Source organism: Anolis carolinensis, chromosome 3 (genome assembly GCF_035594765.1).
Source record: "Anolis carolinensis isolate JA03-04 chromosome 3, rAnoCar3.1.pri, whole genome shotgun sequence".
Classification (NCBI taxonomy): domain Eukaryota; kingdom Metazoa; phylum Chordata; class Lepidosauria; order Squamata; family Dactyloidae; genus Anolis; species Anolis carolinensis.
Genome location: NC_085843.1, coordinates 40,782,868 through 40,795,003, shown reverse-complemented (window position 1 = coordinate 40,795,003; position 12,136 = coordinate 40,782,868). Strand labels below are relative to the sequence as shown.

Sequence of the window (12,136 nt, the reverse complement as noted above, 5' to 3'; positions counted from 1 at the left end):
GTCAAAGGAAGCCAACAATAGGTCAAAGTCAAAGGTAGACAAGAGTTCAAATCCAAAAACAACAGGCTTAGGACACTGAGGCAATTTTTGGTTAAATTGAACCAGACTAATATAGCTATATCTTTGTATGCCTTTTATGTTGATTAAGTTTGAAACAAGGGAATCAAAACACAAGAGCAGTGGCTCTCAACTTTTGGTTCTCCAGGGTTTTTGGATTTCAGCTCCCACAATTCCTAACAGATGGTAAGCTGGCTGGGATTTCTGGGAGTTGAAGTCCAAAATAACTGGATGACCAAAGGTTGAGAACCACTGCACTAGAGCATTACATTATAGCAGTATTAAGTGAAAAGGAGGTAAAAATAAACCTGTATGAGTTTAGCCAAAAGGAAGGTTATGCAGCTCTTTGTCAATTCTTACCAACAGAAAATCATTTTTCAGGTACCCAAACATTTTTGAAAAAAAAATACATTTCCAACTATAGTAATCTGTAAAAGCAGCTATGAATGTAGAAAGCCTAGAAGGCATAAAGCACTGAATGCCATAAATAAATGGCATTATGGGAGTGGGCTTTATGGAATGAGCCCCTACCCTTAGGAAACAGGGCCCTTCAATTGAGCGAGGAGGAAAAAAAACTGTGCATTTAGACTGCCAAAAATTAAAAACAAAAAACAATCAGAAGTGTTTTACTACATGTGTTTTGGGTTGTTTAAATAATAATCAATGCAATCGATGTAAAAGGTGAATTCAAGGAACAGCAATTCATTTTGGGGGAGGACAGAAAAAATCATAAGAAACAGAATTTTGAAGCTCATCACTTGGGGCATTTCCTGAGATCCACGTATTAACCAGTAAGATTAGATCTTTCTCTTTTTAACAATTAACTAAACACACTTCCCCTTTTGTTATAGGGTATCTTTCCTACTAAGTTATCAAGAGCCCAAAATATGATGAAGGTATTAGACCAGTGATGGCGAACCTATGACACACGTGTCAGCCCTGAGACACCTAGCCATTTTTGCTGACACGCGGCCGCATGCCAAGAAGGACGTTTCATCCTTGGCTCCTGCATGGCGAGGTGCAGTAGCCAAGGATGAAACATTTGCTGTAGTGTGGTGGCCACTGCTAGTGTGGCAAAAGGGGCTCCACCAGGCTGGGCCGCTGCCTCAGTTTGGGGGGAGTGGCCAAATCCCTGCATGGGGGAGCGGAAAAGGAGGAGGGAGCGTTGTTCAGGCATGGCGAAGGAAGGGAAGGCAAGTTGAGGAAAGGGAGAGCGAACCGCCACCGGCCTCCCAGGCTGGGCTGGGCACAAAGAGAAAGTTCTGAGGAGGGTTTTTGTTCGGTCACATCAAACGACGCAGGCAGTGCAGGCTGCGGAGGGTACCAGGTAAGCTTAGCATGGGCTTGAGGGAAGCACCCACTTGCCTGATGCCAGACAGAGGTGGCTTTGGTGCGACAGTTGAGCTCCCTCATCCAAGTACGGCTTGCTCCAAATCCCAGGGGTGGTGGAGGGGATAGCGCCGTGCGCAGGGACGCCATCTTAACTGGGGCCCTCAGGGATCCAGCCAGGATAGGGGAGACAAAAGGCCCGCCGCTCTGCTGGTGCGGGCCCTCGAAGCCAGGCCCTCCTTTGCAACGGCGTTGGGCACATGGCTTGGCCAAGCCCACTCTTGTCCCTGTCGCCATGGCAACCCCTCCCTGACCCTCTTTCTCTTCCCTGCAAGAGTTTTCACCTCTTATCAATTCCTTTGAGGTGGGTCTGGGAGGGCCTGATTCTGAGGGTCTGCACCAGCCAAGCAGCAGGCCTCCTTCCTTCTCCACCCCGGCTGGATCCCTGAGGGCCCCAGTTGGGATGGCGTCCTTGCGCATGTAGCAATCTGTACTTGGAAGAGGGAGCTCAATTGGCGCACCAAAGCCACCTCTGGCTGGCATCAGGCAAGTGGGTGCTCCCCTCAAGCCCAGGCGAAGCTTACCTGGCACCCTCCATGGCCTGCACTGCCTGCGCCACTTGATGTGACTGAACAAAAACCCTCCTCAGAGCCACAGCTTCTCTTTGTGCTGGCCCAGCCTCAGAGGCTGGTGGCGGCTCTCACTCCCTTTCCTCAACTCCCCTTCCCTTGCTATGCCTAGATGACGCTCCCCCTCCTTTTCCACTCCCTCATTCGGGGCTTTGGCCACTTACCCCGAAATGAGGCAGCGGCCCAGCCTGGTGGAGCCCCTTTTGCCGCACTAGTGGTGACCGCCATATTCCGTGACGCGACAAAAGGGAGCAGCTTCGAGCAATACGGTACATTAAAAGAGGTAGGAAGGGAGAGAGTGAGTGAGTGAGGGATGCTGTATTTACAGTAGAGCCCCGGTTAACCGAGGCTCCGTGTCATCCTAGGCACCGCCGGGGGTGCCCCTCCCTCTCCTTCTCCCAAGCGAAGGGAGCTCAAGAGAAGAAGGAGAGGGAGGAGGAAGTGGCCTGGAAGCGCCCCGTGATCGCTGCTGCAGCAATTGCGGGGTGCTTCCTAAAGGGCGAGGGCTTGCTGAGGGACGTCTCCCCGGACCTCCCTCGGCCAGGCCCTTGCTGGAGGAAAGAGTTTCCTCCAGCAAGGGCCTGGCTGAGGGAGATCTGGGGCGCACCTCATTTGCTCCAGCTGTAGCAAGAGCTTGTCCCTCTGAGAAACGAGGAGTTGCCACGGGTTTCTTCAGCCAGGCCCTTGCTGGGGAAACTTTTCTCCAGCCAGGTACTGGCCGAGGGAAATCCGGAGTGCGCCTCGCGGTTCTAGGAGGGACAAACCCTTGCTCCAGCTAGAGCAAGGGCTTGTCCCTCAGAGAAATGAGGAGTTGTCGTGGGTTTTCCTTGGCCAGGCCCTTGCTGAGGGAGATCCTGGGCCTCCCTATTAATCTCGGATAACCGAGACTCTACTGTATTAAAATAAATATCGTGTCCCTACTTTGCAGATTTCCACTTATCGCGCGTGGGCCTGGAACATAACCCCTGCGATAAGTGAGGGAAAACTGTATTAAATATAGTTACAATTATACATTTTTGTTATTTAAACTATAAATATCGCGAAATTATGGGTTTTTTCTCAAAGTGACACACCACAAGAGTTATGCTTGGTTTTTTTGGCGAATTTTCACACACCAAGCTCAAAAGGTCGCCCATCACTGTATTAGATTGTAGTCATGTCCTCTCTGCCGATAAAATTCACAAAGAAAATAAATTAGTAAGTCGCTTAGTTTCTTCTAATATCTTAGCTAAATGATAGATCATAAATAGCATGTTATATCCTCATTCAATATTATATAAACATCTTATATAGTATTCCCTACTAATCTAAAATTCCTGTTTCTTACCCTCCATCAGATTAATCTGAGTTTTCTTATTGCAACCACCTAGAAATTATTCACACTAGAAACTACCTGACTCTCATGCAGTGGTTCTTAACCTATGTGTCCACAGATGTTTTGGCCTTCAACTCCCAGAAATAATAACAGCTGGTAAACTGGCTGGGATTTCTAGGAGTTGTAGGCCAAAACACCTGGGGACTCACAGATTGAGAGCCACTGCTCTAATGTAAATTGCTTTCTTAGGCTATGTAACGTGCATTGTTATCAGGCTATGTAATAATTGACAAGTATTTCAGCATTTGCTTTATTCTCTCCTCTTTTTATACTGGAAAATGAGAGTATGTTTTCAGCTTGCCTTCCACAATTCTTAGTAATTAAAAAAAAAACCCTTCCAGATAAATAGGGGCTGATCTCCAAGGCAATCCCAAGGCTCTTTTCTGTGATGGTTATTTTCCTAGACACAACTATCCATAGAAAAGGGCACACATTATTTTTAACCCAAACTTTACTTTTTACAAAACAGAACCAGCAATATTAAAATGCATTTTACACATTAAGTTTCAGGTTGAATAAATATGCTCATGAAGTATGTTTCAGCATGTTATGGGATAAGAGCGCCACATCTCTTTGGCAATTCCTGAATAGGTTTTCAGCCTCTTTCTGCGTCAGATTCGCGTGCTTCCTCCTGGCTTTAATAATCTGTGTAGCCCTGTCATGATCCACATCCAATCCTTCACCTATTAATCCTGCTCATTTCTCGTAGCCTGCATTCTACTAATTCAAGCACTTTGGCTCTCTGTGATTCTGTTAATGTCTACGGTTATGTTTTGTACACAATTTTCCTGCATTTCTTTCCACACAATGGCTCCAATTTAGGCTAGTTAAAGTTAAGACATCCTAAAATGAAACCAAATAAAATAATTTAATGAAATCTGAGATAGAGAGTTGTTTTATTTTTTCAGTGAGATGTAGTCATGACTAATTTTAGCTGGAATTAAGTCATAATGTAGGAAAACATCTTACATTATGTGTTAAATATGTAAGTAAAAAAGTAACAATCTTTTACTATATTTTAATTACTTATTTATCCCCTGAGTGGGACCTAAGATGGCTCCCAGATACGGTCAATTAAAAAAATCTTCAAAATTATATTTAAAAGCAATTAAAATCACCACACATAAAAGTTTTAAAAGATAAATAAAACATCCCAATAGGAAAGAAACCAGGAGACTGGTATGAACAAGTGAATATAGGCTGTGAGAGAGGAACATGTGATGGAATTGATGTGGGTCATGGAAAAACTACAATATTTTAGACCACAGAAATCATACTAATCTGATGGTTTCTCTAGATGCATTGCCTACATTACAGTCCCTTCATGAAATCAACTAACTGATAACTCAAATCACAGACAGAATGAGGAAGAACCAATTTCCCTTTTTGCATACGTAGAACTTATAGAGTTGAACTTCTGACACTTTCTCAGTTATTTTTATTTTTAATCTCAGGAACAGTTGTGTACATAAGTCTAACCATCCCCACTGTATATCCTGAAGGCAAAAAACTGTATAAGGAAAGAGAAAGAAAAGTTAAAATTACTAGAGAATGCTCTGTGGGATTATGAAGACAGGAAAACTTTGCAGATGTTACTGTCTCTCTAGAGGAATAAATGTTTGCATTTTAATATTCTAAGCAGCTGGTTCCTGTTGAATGCCATCAGAATGATTCAGCCACCTACAAGAAACACCAGTAGCAGCAAGTGCTCTGATACAGACAAATACAAAACTTTTCAGTTTGAAGAACATTGCTGTTACTTTGATATACTGAAAGTTAAATTACATTACTAGCAATAGCACCAAAGCAATAATCTGAAAGGAATAAGAAAAGCTTCTTTTCTTAAATATTATGGATAGTCAAATTATCTACATCCTTAGACATGCATATATATTAGACAGCAAAAGTCACCTCCCCCCCCCCTTTCTATTCAACAATTCCTGTTTGCTTAGTTCTCAGAATTCAACTATTTCTGGCTTGAGGTGAGTGATATAAATAAATTAATGTTTGTATTTTAAGTTCTAGCAACCTTAGGTAGGTCAATTAAGGCCAGCTAGTTTGTAAATTGATATTGGCCACAATGACTGAGCCTGGCACTTATCAAGCGATCTACTCCCCGACAGATGCTTGCAATCCAAACCAGATCTCTTTCTATGTTATGGTTCTCTGCATTATATTGTATGTGTTTTGGCAAAGGAGCAGCTCGTGAAAATTAGAATTAATAAGACTAATATGCCATGGGATAGCGTGGAGTGCTAAAAGAACAGTCATGGAGCCTGAACTCCTCAGTCAAGCCAAAACTCCTCCTAGAAGCCAAGAGGACGAAACTGAGACTGTTCTACTTTGGACATATCACTGAAAAAGATTCTGTTTGGAAAATTATAGGAAAAAAGGAAGACTGCATTCATAGAATCAGAGTAAGTTGAAATGGTCTTATCAATAAATAACAAGAGCAAATATGTCATGCTAAACTTTTAAAAACACATCTATTTCTCTGTCCTGTCCAGTCCTTTGGTGTTTCTGTTATTTGAATGTAATTCATCAGAACATAAAAGCAAGCTTCTTGAACATAACAGTAGTCCAAAAAGTGGTCTACAGCACTACTTCTTTAACTGTGGGTCCCAACCTCAAATTGGGTACTGTTAGTTCAATAATTGGATCGTCAAGAAAAATTGCAACAGTAAAAGTTTTTAGATATTTACATGAATCTGTTATCAACAATGTGCAGTGTTTACAATGGACTCTGCAGAAAATGCTTCTGTTATATTTCATAAAAAGGAAAATCAGCATGCTTAGCAAGCGTTGCTAATGCTGATTTATTATCAGTTAATACTAGATTTTATGCCTATTTTATATACCTATATACCCAGGATCATGTAAAAATTTCTCAGGTCGAAAGGTATTGGGAGTGGAAAATGTTTAAGCAGACCTTGTCTAGAGCGCTGCTTTTTCTTCAAGTGTGAGTCCTGACCCCAAATGGGGTCTCATAATAAAAAAATTGAGGTTTCAAAAATTGGCAACAGTAAGTGGTTTTTGAATATAATCTGGTAGTTGTTTTAGACATTTACATTAATATGTTAAAAACAGTGTGCACTCTGTTTCTAACAATGTTTATAATGGACTCTGCAGAAAATGCTTCAGTTCTACATTATAAAAAGGAAAACCAGACTGTTCAGCAAATCTTGCTAATGCTGATTTACTATCAGTAAATGTTTGAATTGTATACCTATTTTATATACCAATATAAAATAGAATTGCATAAAAATTTCTTGGGTGGAAAGGGATTACAAGTGGAAAAAGTTTAAGAAGCCCTAATCTAGAGTAGAAGATGGGAATCATGTATATTTTAGATATTGTTGGACAACAAGTCCCAGCAGCCTTAGTCAGTATAAAAGGTAAAGGTTTTCCCCGACATTAAGTCTAGTCATGTCCAACTCTGGGGGTTGATACTCATCTCCATTTCTAAGCCAAAGAGCCGGCGTTGTCCAAAGACATCTCCAAGGTCATGTGGCCAGCATGACTACATAGAACATTGTTACCTTCCTGCTAGAACGGTACCTATTGATCTACTCACATTTGCATGTTTTCGAACTGCTAGGTTGGCAGAAGCTGGGGCTAGCAGCGGGAGCTCACTCCACTACCTGGATTTGAACCGCTGACCTTTCGGTCAGCAAGTTCAGCAGCTCGGCGGTTTAATCTGCTGCGCCACCAGGGGCTCCTAGTCAGCATGGCCTAAAGTAAAAACATTCCCATCCTGTACCAGCATGCTTGTACAACAATAATTTTTTCAAATGTGTGACCTATATGATGTAATGCAATGCTAAAACACTACAACCCAAGTGCATGCATTGGCCTGGCACAGCACAACCTAAACTTTATACTATGGAAGCAAACTACTGTCTCAGGCACTCCTACCATAATTTTAAATTCTGGATAATAATGCTGGGGGCTAATAATAACTAATGGAGCCTAGGACCCTCTCGTAGTCTCTTAACCAACATAAGAAAACTGGACATATTATATTTGCATATATATATGTGTGTGTGTGTGTGTGTATAAAGTTTTTTTTAATTGTATCTCCTGACCGACTTACCAGGCAGGGTAGTTGTAGCAGCAGGTGCTCCCTTTGCCTGCCATCATTTGCTCAGTCTCCTTGTTCTGAGGAGGCTCTGGGCTCCTCATGCCTCCTGGAGCGCACCAGGGACAGCTGGCCAACCAAGATGGGCTGCGTGGCTCATGCAGATTTGCCAAAAGGGGTGGGCTCAAAGGAAGTATGCTTCCCTCAGCTCTGCTTGCTGGGTGGCTGCTCCCCGCCCTCAGTTGCCTTTGAGTTCTTCCCACCCACCCATTTTTGTTTCTTTTCGCTGTTATGTTTTTTGTCACAGCTTGGAAGTGGTTGGCATGGGCCCTGGTTCAGATGCTGGCCTTTCCCTCTCAGGATATAGGTTGTCCTTGATGTCTTGGGGGCCGTGGCAGTAAGGGAGCCTGGAGCAGCATTTGACAGGTACCTGGGCCCCTTTTCATGGTTACATCAGATTAGCCGGCAGACTGTGATCCAGGATCCATGTGAGACTGCTGTTACCAATAAATCTAGTTGTGGTCTTGTTGTCTCAAAATACTTGTGTGTAGCTCATTTGTCATATGGGGATGTGGGTTGTCACTCTGCACATGCTCTGTCGCCCTATAGCTGCTCTGAGTCCTTCCACGAGGGAGAAAGGGCGGGATATTAAACAAAGCAAGTAAAATAGTTTTGAAGATTGTGAGTTGCTTTAGGTCTTGGTCCTGATAGAAAAGTGGGCTGCTAATAAATATAATGATAACAACAATATAATTGCAATCAAATCTTCAAAAATATTATGTTTATGCTGTCTTTTAAATTCCTACCATTTCGATGATTTTAGGACAACATGGATTTAGAAGTGAAACTGTTTTTGGAAACCCTTTTTTAAAAAAATGCATTCCTCATTGACACTATGAGAACTACGCACGTGGTTTAAACGGCATGCAACTCTTATCCTCATTCCACTAGAGAGGATACTGTAATACCCCAAAGTCATGTTTTATCACGGACTCCCCAAATAATTAGATTTGCAAGCCATCTATTTTACAACAATATAAAAAGTGTTAAACACTGTTGCTGAGTTATAGCAATATAGCAATATAGGGCCTTTTCTGCTGTGGCCCCCCGTTTGTGGAACTCACTGCCCATTGAAATCAGGGAAGCCCCCACTCTTTTAGCCTTTAGGAAAGATTTAAAAACATGGCTCTTCCGGTGTGCTTTCGGAGAGTAACTGTTATACACTTCTTTTGTTACTCCCCCCAACATCTATCCTCTAGACTGTTTTTCTATCTTATGTCCCTGTTCCCCGTGGTTTTTATTCTTATCTTTTTCTCACCCCAAGTTTTAACTGAGTGTTCATGCGGCCTGCCCTGTTATATTGCTTTTTTGATTTTGTGTTGTACTGTACATGATTATTTATTGTATTGTTTAATTGTATTATGATATGTTGTTTTTATATTTTGCTATATTGTATTGTCCTGGGCATGGCCCCATGTAAGCCGCCCCGAGTCCCCGTTGGGGAGATGGTGGCAGGGTATAAATAAAGTTTATTATTATTATTATTATTATTATTATTATTATTTCATGAACAGCTTCCACCCACTCCCACCTTCCAAATCCAAATGACCCGTTCTTGTCCATAGGCTGGCCGGCACAAAGAATAGCCCTTCATTGGGTGACATTTCCCTTATTTTGTTACTGAAGTGGAAAATTAACCCACAATATAATGAATACCAGACTTTCTCACAAACATATAAAAAACACCTGATACTTCAGGGTTTATGTGTGCTTGCTGTTTTCTTCATGGTTCGAAACAACTGTGTTTTGTTAGAATTGGAAATAACAGTGGTAGTATCTTCAGGACATGGAAATTATGTTTATTTTATTTTATTTTATTGCAGAAAAGCAGGTCTGTAAACTATTGCCTTATCTGAACATGTGTTTTGTAGTTCCTATATTGTGGCTATTGTGGAATACTCTGTTTCTACACCAACAAAAACTCCTGTAGACATGGGATATCTTAATCCCCTGAAAAACAACAGAATTTCCACAAGCAAGAAAATTCCCTGGAAGTCACTCAACCAACTTTTGAATGTATCCCAATAAGGCCTAATATTATACATTTCTACAGTTATTCTCATTTTGCAGAATAAGCTCAAGGCTTGTCTGAGCTGCTCTTACAAGACTGCAATTGCTGTCCCACTGGTGGTGTCTATATAAAACCAGGCTTAAATCTGCATAGCAAAGACCACATCTTGAATGAATGAGTTATCGAATTACATTGATTGCCCTTGAATTATAATTTCACAATGATAATCCTATCTTGCTATTATAACAGCTGCATGAAAGTTTAATTGATTATGACTACCCTTGCCTTCTTTATCCCTTTCTTCCATCCCTCTGCTAAAGAATTGATGTGCACAACCTATTAAAATACACAGAAGGCCAAACAGGCAAAACCAACTTGTTTATGTCACACTCACACAAATTAAAAATCAAAATGTCAATTATTTTGAATCTAAGTTAACTTAAGGAATTTCAAGGAAGAACTTGAATTCACTTTCCTCTGCCTCAAAACTCTCTAGAATATTAGAGGGAACCTTCTAAACAATGTGGGATGGAGAGGAACAGCTAAGAGTGGTAACTAATTATAAGGTGTGGTCCTATATGGAAAAAATATAGTGAGAAAAATATACAAAAAAACACTAGATTGATTCCGTCATGGTCGGAATCAATGGGTTGCTGTGAGTTTTCCGGGCTGTATGACCATGTCCCATTAGTTAATTTTTTCCCTAGTTTTTCCAAAACACTAGATTTTTTGAAGCATGAGCACCCCTCTCCCTTTTTTTTTTCTTACTCTGTAGGTATTCCCTACAGAGTACTCTACCCAGTTCTCAGTAACACACTTCAAGACTGGAATGAAAAGGGGAGGACAATTAAGATAATAACTGGAAGATATCATGAAGAAAGACTGAAGGAACTGTGTTGAAAATGAAGGAGAAAACTGTGAAATGACGGCATGTGCTCTACAAATACTTGAAGACCTACTACACAGAAGAAGGAAAAATGTTCTGTATTGCTCTTGAGGTCAGACTAGATTGAATGGACTCAATTTACAGGAAGTTAGATTTTAATCAGGCATTAATTTTGATAATGAAAAAGACTAAGTAGAAATGTAGTGACATCTGTGAGTCTATGAAGATTCTCCAGATTTTGTGGGGCACAATGGAAGGAATGTTTCTTTCTCATTAGCAGTATGAAAAAATGTGTGCAATGTAGCACATACTCTGATTTTCTACACTGTTGCTGAAAAATAATTCTACAACTGTATACTTATATGTCAGGATGCAATGACTGTCATGAGAATAAAAGCATTTTTATTTTTTTTACAGAAAAGGTAGATGAACACTTTAGCATTGGAAGGAGGAATAACATATGAGATATTTCAAATATATTTTAAAAGGTTTTACACCATTTCTTTCTAAAAAGGCAGTTCTTCTGGGGACAGCAAAGAGTTGCATTCTTCCCACTTTACATTGCTGATCACAAAGTTAAACAAGTTAGTACAGTACTCAGATTCTCCCAATGTTCACACAGAAACATGCAGATTAAATACAGCTAGTATTCTGCAAATGTAGGTAGAACTGAAAATTATGACTTGTCTTATTTGAAAACTAGTCTCAGTATTTGTGTTTGGCCTTGGCTGCTCAGAACAAGAGTACTAATCTCTGTCAAGACAGGTGGAAAATCTATCAGTTATACACTAGCTGATTTAAGAATGGCCCTTATGATGACTGCCCATGTATGTACTGCTTATTGTGTCCTGCATTCATATTTCCTCTATGAAGCCAAATGTGGCTTCCCCACACAACACAAATATTCCAGGTATATGTGTAAGAAATTAGTTGTGTTTCTCTTTATAGAAATTTTATCATGTGAACAGGGGGTCTCAGGTTGTTAAACATGTTGGTCTCCTTAATGTGTACCATATGTGAAGAGTTGCTTCATCTATTGCAAAATTAACAGTTTTAAACCACACTAAAGGTCAATGTCTTTTATGTGTTACAGTGATTTTATTTTGGCTAAATATATACCAAAAAGGAATTTAATATGCCTTAAAATAAAATAATGGACATACTAAAACTAACTTACATTTGATGAAGCAGTGTGGCTTTCCGACTATAGCAGTTGCTCAGGATGTGGGATTTGCTTCCTGGCTCTTATGCAGACTTGGTCAACATGGACTTTCAATAAAGTTGTATGAAGATATTTGCCTGTTTAAAAAAACAATTCATTCAATCAACTGTTTAGGTAGCCAACTATATCAGTAGTGATGAGCCTATGGCATGCAGTGCCCTCTCTCCTGGTACACATCCTCTCATCTGCCCCCCGCTTGCCATCTTGTCCCCCGTTTGCTCGCCCACTGCTTTTGGTTTTAATGGAAGGAAAAAACAGAATTGGATGTTTTCAGCATGCTGATAACACTAGACACCAAAATGATAAACTATATCTCCGTGGACATTATAAATCATAAAATCTAAAAATTTTGCATTATTATTTTAAATGCAGGGGAACCTCTGGAACTTCAATTATTTGGGAGTAGAGTTAATAATAATCCTTACCATTACCTATGCTGGCTGAGAGTTCTGGGAATTAAAAGTCCAAATCATGTGTAGGGCCAATTAT

At 40.6% G+C, this 12,136-nt stretch overlaps 1 protein-coding gene across 1 annotated transcript in view; it reads right to left on the bottom strand.

Annotated features, from left to right (window-relative positions):
• Positions 1 to 12,136, bottom strand: part of zbtb20 (zinc finger and BTB domain containing 20) — a 141,641-nt gene that overhangs the window by 116,152 nt on the left and 13,353 nt on the right. Inside the window, exon 2 of the mRNA XM_062977130.1 lies at positions 11,603 to 11,724. The gene's annotated coding sequence lies outside the window, so the exon portion shown is untranslated. The remainder of the gene's footprint in view (positions 1 to 11,602; positions 11,725 to 12,136) is intronic.